The 12635-nt window shown below is 37.4% G+C and overlaps 3 non-coding genes across 3 annotated transcripts; all 3 read left to right on the forward strand.

Moving 5' to 3' along the window:
* The first annotated feature begins 4806 nt into the window (after positions 1 to 4806).
* Positions 4807 to 4878, forward strand: TRNAC-GCA (transfer RNA cysteine (anticodon GCA)). The gene has a single exon. It is a non-coding gene; the product is annotated as a tRNA-Cys (tRNA).
* Positions 4879 to 5889: 1011 nt separating this feature from the next.
* On the forward strand, positions 5890 to 5961 carry TRNAC-GCA (transfer RNA cysteine (anticodon GCA)). Its single transcript has one exon. It is a non-coding gene; the product is annotated as a tRNA-Cys (tRNA).
* A 6423-nt stretch (positions 5962 to 12384) lies between these two features.
* On the forward strand, positions 12385 to 12456 carry TRNAC-GCA (transfer RNA cysteine (anticodon GCA)). Its single transcript has one exon. It is a non-coding gene; the product is annotated as a tRNA-Cys (tRNA).
* The last annotated feature ends 179 nt before the right edge of the window (positions 12457 to 12635 follow it).

Raw genomic sequence — 12635 nt, forward strand, 5'->3', positions numbered from 1 at the left:
GAAGAATCAGGCCATTTGCAAACGCAAAATGGCTTTTTCTGATGTATTAAATGGAAAGTATTCGAAAGGGGTGTTTGAGTGTACCTTCCAAATACTGAATTGTAGTGGTACGTAGAAATGTTTTTCCACCATAATTTGGCCCAAAACAATCATACTTCATCACCATCTCAGTGATTGTGGTAACCAATCCTCAAATGATAAGGTGTCCCGTAAAAACCTCTTCCCCTTTAAGAATGTTTCAAAACAATCATTGTATGTAGAGGCATTGGTCCTATGTACCACTGCCTATTCGAATAAAATAACAATGAAACAAATATCTGTTCTTTAAATGATCCAGTTTTCCTTTAATAAATAATATTAAGGACTACTTCTCCTGTTCCACAGTTTCAAGGTTGTACTTTCCGGAACAACTTAGTATGATCCTCTCACTCTTTCATGATGTACTGATATTTTGTCATTCTGGTTGTACTTTAAAGCTGGGGATATAGCTCAGTGGTAGAGCATTTAACTGCAAATCAAGAGGTCCCTGGTTCAAATCCTGGTATCCCCTCACCCTATTTTGATTCTGTTGTTTGTAATTGGGACTTTCCATCAATTCCATTTGGATCATCTTTGACAGAGTCAGTGTTCCCTTGGATATTGCACTTTAATGGCATTACAGTGTTTGCTTCTCAAAACCTGTGAGTAAATGCAGTTTTTAACACTAGGCTTGGTATTCCCTTTGGGAAATTTCTGAAACATCATTGATCAATTTTGGAATTCAGCTCTTCCTTTCACAGCACTAAACAAAGGGAATGGACTATTAAACCAATTGACAACTTTGTTATACTGTTTGGTGCTTTCTTGTATTGCACTGAAGAAATGGCATATAAAACTTGGCAGCGAAGCTGTCAATCTATTTCTCATTTCACCTGTGTCTTCAGTCTTACATATAATCCACCTCTTCTCTGTGCATGCAAAGTATGTGTTTGTTTGAAGCACTTCATTTTTGTGCAACGTAGGAACTATTTAATTTCTCCTTAAAAGCTCTGCCTACGTGCAAGATGTACGAACTATCATTGTAGTTGCAAGAAGGCTGGTCTGAAGAATCAGGCCATTTGCAAACACAAAATGGCTTTTTCTGATGTATTAAATAGAAGGTATTCTAAAGAGGTGTTTGGGTGTACCTTCCAAATACCGAATTGTAGTGGTACGTAGAAATGTTTTTCCACCATAATTTGGCCCAAAACAATCATACTTCATCACCATCTCAGTGATTGTGGTAACCAATCCTCAAATGATAAGGTGTCCCGTAAAAACCTCTTCCCCTTTAAGAATGTTTCAAAACAATCATTGTATGTAGAGGCATTGGTCCTATGTACCACTGCCTATTCAAATAAAATAACAATGATACAAATATCTGTTTTTTAAATGATCCAGTTTTCCTTTAATAAATAATATTAAGGACTACTTCTCCTGTTCCACAGTTTCAAGGTTGTACTTTCCGGAACAACTTAGTATGATCCTCTCACTCTTTCATGATGTACTGATATTTTGTCATTCTGATTGTACTGTAAAGCTGGGGATATAGCTCAGTGGTAGAGCATTTGACTGCAGATCAAGAGGACCCTGGTTCAAATTCTCGTGCCCCCTCACCCTATTTTGATTCTGTTGTTTGTAATTGGACTTTCCATCAATTCCAATTGGATCATCTTTGACAGAGTCAGTGTTCCCTTGGATATTGCACTTTAATGGCATTACAGTGTTTGCTTCTCAAAACCTGTGAGTAAATGCAGTTTTTTACACTCGGCTTGGTATTCCCTTTGGGAAATTTCTGAAACATCATTGATCAATTTTGGAATTCGGCTCTTCCTTTCCCAGCACTAAACAAAGGGAATGGACTATGAAACCAATTGACAACTTTGTTATACTGTTTGGTGCTTTCTTGTATTGCACTGAAGAAATGGCGTATAAAACTTGGCAGCGAAGCAGTCAATCTATTTCTCATTTCACCTGTGTCTTCAGTCTTACATATATTCCACCTCTTCTCTGTGCATGCAAAGTATGTGCTTGTTTGAAGCACTTCATTTTTGTGCAGCGTAGGAACTATTTAATTTCTCCTTAAAAGCTCTGCCTACGAGCAAGATATACGAACTATCATTGCAGTTGCAAGAAGGCTGGTCTGAAGAATCAGGCCATTTGCAAACGCAAAATGGCTTTTTCTGATGTATTAAATGGAAGGTATTCGAAAGGGGTGTTTGGGTGTACCTTCCAAATACCGAATTGTAGTGGTACGTAGAAATGTTTTTCCACCATAATTTGGCCCAAAACAATCATACTTCATCCCCATCTCAGTGATTGTGGTAACCAATCCTCAAATGATAAGGTGTCCCGTAAAAACTTCTTCCCCTTTAAGAATGTTTCAAAACAATCATTGTATGTAGAGGCATTGGTCCTATGTACCACTGCCTATTCAAATAAAATAACAATGAAACAAATATCTGTTTTTTAAATGATCCAGTTTTCCTTTAATAAATAATATTAAGGACTACTTCTCCTGTTCCACAGTTTCAAGGTTGTACTTTCTGGCACAACTTAGTATGATCCTCACACTCTTTCATGATGTACTGATATTTTGTCATTCTGATTTTACTGAAAAGCTGGGGATATAGCTCAGTGGTGGAGCATTTGACTGCAGATTGAGAGGTCCCTGGTTCAAATCCTGGTGTCCCCTCACCTTGTTTTGATTCTGTTGTTTGTAATTTGGACTTTTCATCAATTCCCTTTGGATCATCTTTAACAGAGTCAGTGTTCCCTTACATATTGCACTTTAATAGCATTTCAGTGTTTCCTGCTCAAAACCTGTGAATAAATGCAGTTTTTAACACTCGGCTTGTTATTCCCTTTGGGAAATTTCTGAAACATCATTGATCAATTTTGGAATTCGGCTCTTCCTTTCAGAGCACTAAACAAAGGGAATGGACTATTAAACCAATTGACAACTTTGTTATACTGTTTGGTGCTTTCTTGTATTGCACTGAAGAAATGGCGTATAAAACTTGGAAGCGAAGCAGTCAATCTATTTCTCATTTCACCTGTGTCTTCAGTCTTACATATATTCCACCTCTTCTCTGTGCATGCAAAGTATGTGTTTGTTTGAAGCACTTCATTTTTGTGCAACGTAGGAACAATTTAATTTTTCCTTAAAAGCTATGCCTACGTGCAAGATGTACGAACTATCATTGCAGTTGCAAGAAGGCTGGTCTGAAGAATCAGGCCATTTGCAAACGCAAAATGGCTTTTTCTGATGTATTAAATGGAAGGTATTCGAAAGGGGTGTTTGGGTGTACCTTCCAAATACTGAATTGTAGTGGTACGTAGAAATGTTTTTCCACCATAATTTGGACCAAAACAATCATACTTCATCACCATCTCAGTGATTGTGGTAACCAATCCTCAAATGATAAGGTGTCCCGTAAAAACCTCTTCCTCTTTAAGAATGTTTCAAAACAATCATTGTATGTAGAGGCATTGGTCCTATGTACCACTGCCTATTCAAATAAAATAACAATGAAACAAATATCTGTTTTTTAAATGATCCAGTTTTCCTTTAATAAATAATATTAAGGACTACTTCTCCTGTTCCACAGTTTCAAGGTTGTACTTTCCGGAACAACTTAGTATGATCCTCTCACTCTTTCATGATGTACTGATATTTTGTCATTCTGATTGCATTGTAAAGCTGGGGATATAGGTCAGTGGTAGAGCATTTGACTGCAGATCGAGAGGTCCCTGGTTCAAATACTGGTGTCCCCTCACCTTATTTTGATTCTGTTGTTTGTAATTGGGACTTTCCATCAATTCCATTTGGATCATCTTTGACAGAGTCAGTGTTCCCTTGGATATTGCACTTTACTAGCATTTCTGTGTTTCCTGCTCAAAGCCTGTGAGTAAATGCAGTTTTTAACACTCGGCTTGGTATTCCCTTTGGGAAATTTCTGAAACATCATTGATCAATTTTGGAATTCGGCTCTTCCTTTCACAGCACTAAACAAAGGGAATGGACTATGAAACCAATTGACAACTTCGTCATACTGTTTGGTGCTTTTTGTATTGCGCTGAAGAAATGGCGTATAAAACTTGGCAGCGAAGCAGTCAATCTATTTCTCATTTCACCTGTGTCTTCAGTCTTACATATATTCCACCTCTTCTCTGTGCATGCAAAGTATGTGTTTGTTTGAAGCACTTCATTTTTGTGCAACGTAGGAACTATTTAATTTCTCCTTAAAAGCTCTGCCTACGTGCAAGATGTACGAACTATCATTGCAGTTGCAAGAAGGCTGGTCTAAAGAATCAGGCCATTTGCAAACGCAAAATGGCTTTTTCTGATGTATTAAATGGAAGGTATTCGAAAGGGGTGTTTGGGTGTACCTTCCAAATACCGAATTGTAGTGGTACGTAGAAATGTTTTTCCACCTTAATTTGGCCCAAAACAATCATACTTCATCATCATCTCCGTGATTGTGGTAACCAATCCTCAAATGATAAGGTGTCCCGTAAAAACCTCTTCCCCTTTAAGAATGTTTCAAAACAATCATTGTATGTAGAGGCATTGGTCCTATGTACCACTGCCTATTCAAATAAAATAACAATGAAACAAATACATTTGTTTTTTAAATGATCCAGTTTTCCTTTAATAAATAATATTAAGGACTACTTCTCCTGTTCCACAGTTTCAAGGTTGTACTTTCTTGCACAACTTAGTATGATCCTCACACTCTTTCATGATGTACTGATATTTTGTCATTCTGATTTTACTGAAAAGCTGGGGATATAGCTCAGTGGTACAGCATTTGACTGCAGATCAAGAGGTCCCTGGTTCAAATCCGGGTGTCCCCTCACCCTATTTTGATTCTGTTGTTTCTAATTGGGACTTTTCATGAATTCCATTTGGATCATCTTTAACAGAGTCAGTGTTCCCTTGGATATTGCACTTTAATAGCATTTCAGTGTTTCCTGCTCAAAACCTGTGAGTAAATGCAGTTTTTAACACTCGGCTTGTTATTCCCTTTGGGAAATTTCTGAAACATCATTGATCAATTTTGGAATTCGGCTCTACCTTTCACAGCACTAAACAAAGGGAATGGACTATGAAACCAATTGACAACTTTGTTATACTGTTTGGTGCTTTCTTGTATTGCACTGAAGAAATGGCGTATAAAACTTGGCAGCGAAGCAGTCAACTATTTCTCATTTCACCTGTGTCTTCAGTCTTACATATATTCCACCTCTTCTCTGTGCATGCAAAGTATGTGTTTGTTTGAAGCACTTCATTTTTGTGCAACGTAGGAACTATTGAATTTCTCCTTAAAAGCTCTGCCTACGTGCAAGATGTACGAACTATCATTGTAGTTGCAAGAAGGCTGGTCTGAAGAATCAGGCCTTTTGCAAACACAAAATGGCTTTTTCTGATGTATTAAATAGAAGGTATTCTTTAGGGGTGTTTGGGTGTACCTTCCAAATACCGAATTGTAGTGGTACGTAGAAATGTTTTTCCACCATAATTTGGCCCAAAACAATCATACTTCATCACCATCTCAGTGATTGTGGTAACCAATCCTCAAATGATAAGGTGTCCCGTAAAAACCTCTTCCCCTTTAAGAATGTTTCAAAACAATCATTGTATGTAGAGGCATTGGTCCTATGTACCACTGCCTATTCAAATAAAATACCAATGAAACAAATAAATCTGTTTTTTAAATGATCCAGTTTTCCTTTAATAAATAATATTAAGGACTACTTCTCCTGTTCCACAGTTTCAAGGTTGTACTTTCTGGCACAACTTAGTATGATCCTAACACTCTTTCATGATGTACTGATATTTTGTCATTCTGAATTTACTGAAAAGCTGGGGATATAGCTCAGTGGTAGAGCATTTGACTGCAGATCAAGAGGTCCCTGGTTCAAATCCGGGTGTCCTCTCACCCTATTTTGATTCTGTTGTTTGTAATTGGGACTTTTCATCAATTCTATTTGGATCATCTTTGACAGAGTCAGTGTTCCCTTGGATATTGCACTTTAATAGCATTTCAGTGTTTCCTGCTCAAAACCTGAGAGTGAATGTAGTTTTTAACAGTCGGCTTGTTATTCCCTTTGGGAAATTTCTGAAACATTATTGATCAATTTTGGAATTCGGCTCTTCCTTTCACAGCACTAAACAAAGGGAATGGACTATGAAACCAATTGACAACTTTGTTATACTGTTTGGTGCTTTCTTGTATTGCACTGAAGAAATGGCGTATAAAACTTGGAAGCGAAGCAGTCAATCTATTTCTCATTTCACCTGTGTCTTCAGTCTTACATATATTCCACCTCTTCTCTGTGCATGCAAAGTATGTGTTTGTTTGAAGCACTTCATTTTTGTGCAACGTAGGAACTATTTAATTTTTCCTTAAAAGCTATGCCTACGTGCAAGATGTACGAACTATCATTGCAGTTGCAAGAAGGCTGGTCTGAAGAATCAGGCCATTTGCAAACGCAAAATGGCTTTTTCTGATGTATTAAATGGAAGGTATTTGAAAGGGGTGTTTGGGTGTACCTTCCAAATACTGAATTGTAGTGGTACGTAGAAATGTTTTTCCACCATAATTTGGACCAAAACAATCATACTTCATCACCATCTCAGTGATTGTGGTAACCAATCCTCAAATGATAAGGTGTCCCGTAAAAACCTCTTCCCCTTTAAGAATGTTTCAAAACAATCATTGTATGTAGAGGCATTGGTCCTATGTACCACTGCCTATTCAAATAAAATAACAATGAAACAAATATCTGTTTTTTAAATGATCCAGTTTTCCTTTAATAAATAATATTAAGGACTACTTCTCCTGTTCCACAGTTTCAAGGTTGTACTTTCCGGAACAACTTAGTATGATCCTCTCACTCTTTCATGATGTACTGATATTTTGTCATTCTGATTGTATTGTAAAGCTGGGGATATAGCTCAGTGGTAGAGCATTTGACTGCATATCGAGAGGTCCCTGGTTCAAATCCTGGTGTCCCCTCACCTTATTTTGATTCTGTTGTTTGTAATTGGGACTTTCCGTCAATTTCATTTGGATCATCTTTGACAGAGTCAGTGTTCCCTTGGATATTGCACTTTACTAGCATTTCTGTGTTTCCTGCTCAAAGCCTGTGAGTAAATGCAGTTTTTAACACTCGGCTTGGTATTCCCTTTGGGAAATTTCTGAAACATCATTGATCAATTTTGGAATTCGGCTCTTCCTTTCACAGCACTAAACAAAGGGAATGGACTATGAAACCAATTGACAACTTCGTCATACTGTTTGGTGCTTTTTGTATTGCGCTGAAGAAATGGCGTATAAAACTTGGCAGCGAAGCAGTCAATCTATTTCTCATTTCACCTGTGTCTTCAGTCTTACATATATTCCACCTCTTCTCTGTGCATGCAAAGTATGTGTTTGTTTGAAGCACTTCATTTTTGTGCAACGTAGGAACTATTTAATTTCTCCTTAACAGCTCTGCCTACGTGCAAGATGTACGAACTATCATTGCAGTTGCAAGAAGGCTGGTCTAAAGAATCAGGCCATTTGCAAACGCAAAATGGCTTTTTCTGATGTATCAAATGGAAGGTATTCGAAAGGGGTGTTTGGGTGTACCTTCCAAATACCGAATTGTAGTGGTACGTAGAAATGTTTTTCCACCTTAATTTGGCCCAAAACAATCATACTTCATCATCATCTCCATGATTGTGGTAACCAATCCTCAAATGATAAGGTGTCCCGTAAAAACCTCTTCCCCTTTAAGAATGTTTCAAAACAATCATTGTATGTAGAGGCATTGGTCCTATGTACCACTGCCTATTCAAATAAAATAACAATGAAACAAATACATCTGTTTTTTAAATGATCCAGTTTTCCTTTAATAAATAATATTAAGGACTACTTCTCCTGTTCCACAGTTTCAAGGTTGTACTTTCTTGCACAACTTAGTATGATCCTCACACTCTTTCATGATGTACTGATATTTTGTCATTCTGATTTTACTGAAAAGCTGGGGATATAGCTCAGTGGTAGAGCATTTGACTGCAGATCAAGAGGTCCCTGGTTCAAATCCGGGTGACCCCTCACCCTATTTTGATTCTGTTGTTTCTAATTGGGACTTTTCATGAATTCCATTTGGATCATCTTTAACAGAGTCAGTGTTCCCTTGGATATTGCACTTTAATAGCATTTCAGTGTTTCCTGCTCAAAACCTGTGAGTAAATGCAGTTTTTAACACTCGGCTTGTTATTCCCTTTGGGAAATTTCTGAAACATCATTGATCAATTTTGGAATTCGGCTCTACCTTTCACAGCACTAAACAAAGGGAATAGACTATGAAACCAATTGACAACTTTGTTATACTGTTTGGTGCTTTCTTGTATTGCACTGAAGAAATGGCGTATAAAACTTGGCAGCGAAGCAGTCAACTATTTCTCATTTCACCTGTGTGTTCAGTCTTACATATATTCCACCTCTTCTCTTTGCATGCAAAGTATGTGTTTGTTTGAAGCACTTCATTTTTGTGCAACGTAGGAACTATTTAATTTCTCCTTAAAAGCTCTGCCTACGTGCAAGATGTACAAACTATCATTGTAGTTGCAAGAAGGCTGGTCTGAAGAATCAGGCCATTTGCAAACACAAAATGGCTTTTTCTGATGTATTAAATAGAAGGTATTCTAAAGGGGTGTTTGGGTGTACCTTCCAAATACCGAATTGTAGTGGTACGTAGAAATGTTTTTCCACCATAATTTGGCCCAAAACAATCATACTTCATCACCATCTCAGTGATTGTGGTAACCAATCCTCAAATGATAAGGTGTCCCGTAAAAACCTCTTCCCCTTTAAGAATGTTTCAAAACAATCATTGTATGTAGAGGCATTGGTCCTATGTACCACTGCCTATTCAAATAAAATACCAATGAAACAAATAAATCTGTTTTTTAAATGATCCAGTTTTCCTTTAATAAATAATATTAAGGACTACTTCTCCTGTTCCACAGTTTCAAGGTTGTACTTTCTGGCACAACTTAGTATGATCCTAAAACTCTTTCATGATGTACTGATATTTTGTCATTCTGATTTTACTGAAAAGCTGGGGATATTGCTCAGTGGTAGAGCATTTGACTGCAGATCAAGAGGTCCTTGGTTCAAATCCGGGTGTCCTCTCACCCTATTTTGATTCTGTTGTTTGTAATTGGGACTTTTCATCAATTCTATTTGGATCATCTTTGACAGAGTCAGTGTTCCCTTGGATATTGCACTTTAATAGCATTTCAGTGTTTCCTGCTCAAAACCTGAGAGTGAATGTAGTTTTTAACAGTCGGCTTGTTATTCCCTTTGGGAAATTTCTGAAACATCATTGATCAATTTTGGAATTCGGCTCTTCCTTTCACAGCACTAAACAAAGGGAATGGACTATGAAACCAATTGACAACTTTGTTATACTGTTTGGTGCTTTCTTGTATTGCACTGAAGAAATGGCGTATAAAACTTGGAAGCGAAGCAGTCAATCTATTTCTCATTTCACCTGTGTCTTCAGTCTTACATATATTCCACCTCTTCTCTGTGCATGCAAAGTATGTGTTTGTTTGAAGCACTTCATTTTTGTGCAACGTAGGAACTATTTAATTTTTCCTTAAAAGCTATGCCTACGTGCAAGATGTACGAACTATCATTGCAGTTGCAAGAAGGCTGGTCTGAAGACTCAGGCCATTTGCAAACGCAAAATGGCTTTATCTGATGTATTAAATGGAAGGTATTCGAAAGGGGTGTTTGGGTGTACCTTCCAAATACTGAATTGTAGTGGTACGTAGAAATGTTTTTCCACCATAATTTGGACCAAAACAATCATACTTCATCACCATCTCAGTGATTGTGGTAACCAATCCTCAAATGATAAGGTGTCCCGTAAAAACCTCTTCTCCTTTAAGAATGTTTCAAAACAATCATTGTATGTAGAGGCATTGGTCCTATGTACCACTGCCTATTCAAATAAAATAACAATGAAACAAATATCTGTTTTTTAAATGATCCAGTTTTCCTTTAATAAATAATATTAAGGACTACTTCTCCTGTTCCACAGTTTCAAGGTTGTACTTTCTGGCACAACTTAGTATGAGCCTCACACTCTTTCATGATGTACTGATATTTTGTCATTCTAATTTTACTGAAAAGCTCGGGATATAGCTCAGTGGTAGAGCATTTGACTGCAGATCAAGAAGTCCCTGGTTCAAATCCGGGTGTCCCCTCACCCTATTTTGATTCTGTTGTTTGTAATTGGGACTTTTCATCAATTCCATTTGGATCATCTTTGGCAGAGTCAGTGTTCCCTTGGATATTGCACTTTAATAGCATTTCAGTGTTTCCTGCTCAAAACCTGTGAATAAATGCAGTTTTTAACACTCGGCTTGTTATTCCCTTTGGGAAATTTCTGAAACATCATTGATCAATTTTGGAATTCGGCTCTTCCTTTCAGAGCACTAAACAAAGGGAATGGACTATTAAACCAATTGACAACTTTGTTATACTGTTTGGTGCTTTCTTGTATTGCACTGAAGAAATGGCGTATAAAACTTGGAAGCGAAGCAGTCAATCTATTTCTCATTTCACCTGTGTCTTCAGTCTTACATATATTCCACCTCTTCTCTGTGCATGCAAAGTATGTGTTTGTTTGAAGCACTTCATTTTTGTGCAACGTAGGAACAATTTAATTTTTCCTTAAAAGCTATGCCTACGTGCAAGATGTACGAACTATCATTGCAGTTGCAAGAAGGCTGGTCTGAAGAATCAGGCCATTTGCAAACGCAAAATGGCTTTTTCTGATGTATTAAATGGAAGGTATTCGAAAGGGGTGTTTGGGTGTACCTTCCAAATACTGAATTGTAGTGGTACGTAGAAATGTTTTTCCACCATAATTTGGACCAAAACAATCATACTTCATCACCATCTCAGTGATTGTGGTAACCAATCCTCAAATGATAAGGTGTCCCGTAAAAACCTCTTCCTCTTTAAGAATGTTTCAAAACAATCATTGTATGTAGAGGCATTGGTCCTATGTACCACTGCCTATTCAAATAAAATAACAATGAAACAAATATCTGTTTTTTAAATGATCCAGTTTTCCTTTAATAAATAATATTAAGGACTACTTCTCCTGTTCCACAGTTTCAAGGTTGTACTTTCCGGAACAACTTAGTATGATCCTCTCACTCTTTCATGATGTACTGATATTTTGTCATTCTGATTGCATTGTAAAGCTGGGGATATAGGTCAGTGGTAGAGCATTTGACTGCAGATCGAGAGGTCCCTGGTTCAAATCCTGGTGTCCCCTCACCTTATTTTGATTCTGTTGTTTGTAATTGGGACTTTCCATCAATTCCATTTGGATCATCTTTGACAGAGTCAGTGTTCCCTTGGATATTGCACTTTACTAGCATTTCTGTGTTTCCTGCTCAAAGCCTGTGAGTAAATGCAGTTTTTAACACTCGGCTTGGTATTCCCTTTGGGAAATTTCTGAAACATCATTGATCAATTTTGGAATTCGGCTCTTCCTTTCACAGCACTAAACAAAGGGAATGGACTATGAAACCGATTGACAACTTCGTCATACTGTTTGGTGCTTTTTGTATTGCGCTGAAGAAATGGCGTATAAAACTTGGCAGCGAAGCAGTCAATCTATTTCTCATTTCACCTGTGTCTTCAGTCTTACATATATTCCACCTCTTCTCTGTGCATGCAAAGTATGTGTTTGTTAGAAGCACTTCATTTTTGTGCAACGTAGGAACTATTTAATTTCTCCTTAAAAGCTCTGCCTACGTGCAAGATGTACGAACTATCATTGCAGTTGCAAGAAGGCTGGTCTAAAGAATCAGGCCATTTGCAAACGCAAAATGGCTTTTTCTGATGTATTAAATGGAAGGTATTCGAAAGGGGTGTTTGGGTGTACCTTCCAAATACCGAATTGTAGTGGTACGTAGAAATGTTTTTCCACCTTAATTTGGCCCAAAACAATCATACTTCATCATCATCTCCGTGATTGTGGTAACCAATCCTCAAATGATAAGGTGTCCCGTAAAAACCTCTTCCCCTTTAAGAATGTTTCAAAACAATCATTGTATGTAGAGGCATTGGTCCTATGTACCACTGCCTATTCAAATAAAATAACAATGAAACAAATACATCTGTTTTTTAAATGATCCAGTTTTCCTTTAATAAATAATATTAAGGACTACTTCTCCTGTTCCACAGTTTCAAGGTTGTACTTTCTTGCACAACTTAGTATGATCCTCACACTCTTTCATGATGTACTGATATTTTGTCATTCTGATTTTACTGAAAAGCTGGGGATATAGCTCAGTGGTAGAGCATTTGACTGCAGATCAAGAGGTCCCTGGTTCAAATCCGGGTGTCCCCTCACCCTATTTTGATTCTGTTGTTTCTAATTGGGACTTTTCATGAATTCCATTTGGATCATCTTTAACAGAGTCAGTGTTCCCTTGGTTATTGCACTTTAATAGCATTTCAGTGTTTCCTGCTCAAAACCTGTGAGTAAATGCAGTTTTGAACACTCGGCTTGTTATTCCCTTTGGGAAA

Source organism: Lissotriton helveticus, chromosome 1_2 (genome assembly GCF_964261635.1).
Source record: "Lissotriton helveticus chromosome 1_2, aLisHel1.1, whole genome shotgun sequence".
NCBI lineage: Eukaryota > Metazoa > Chordata > Amphibia > Caudata > Salamandridae > Lissotriton > Lissotriton helveticus.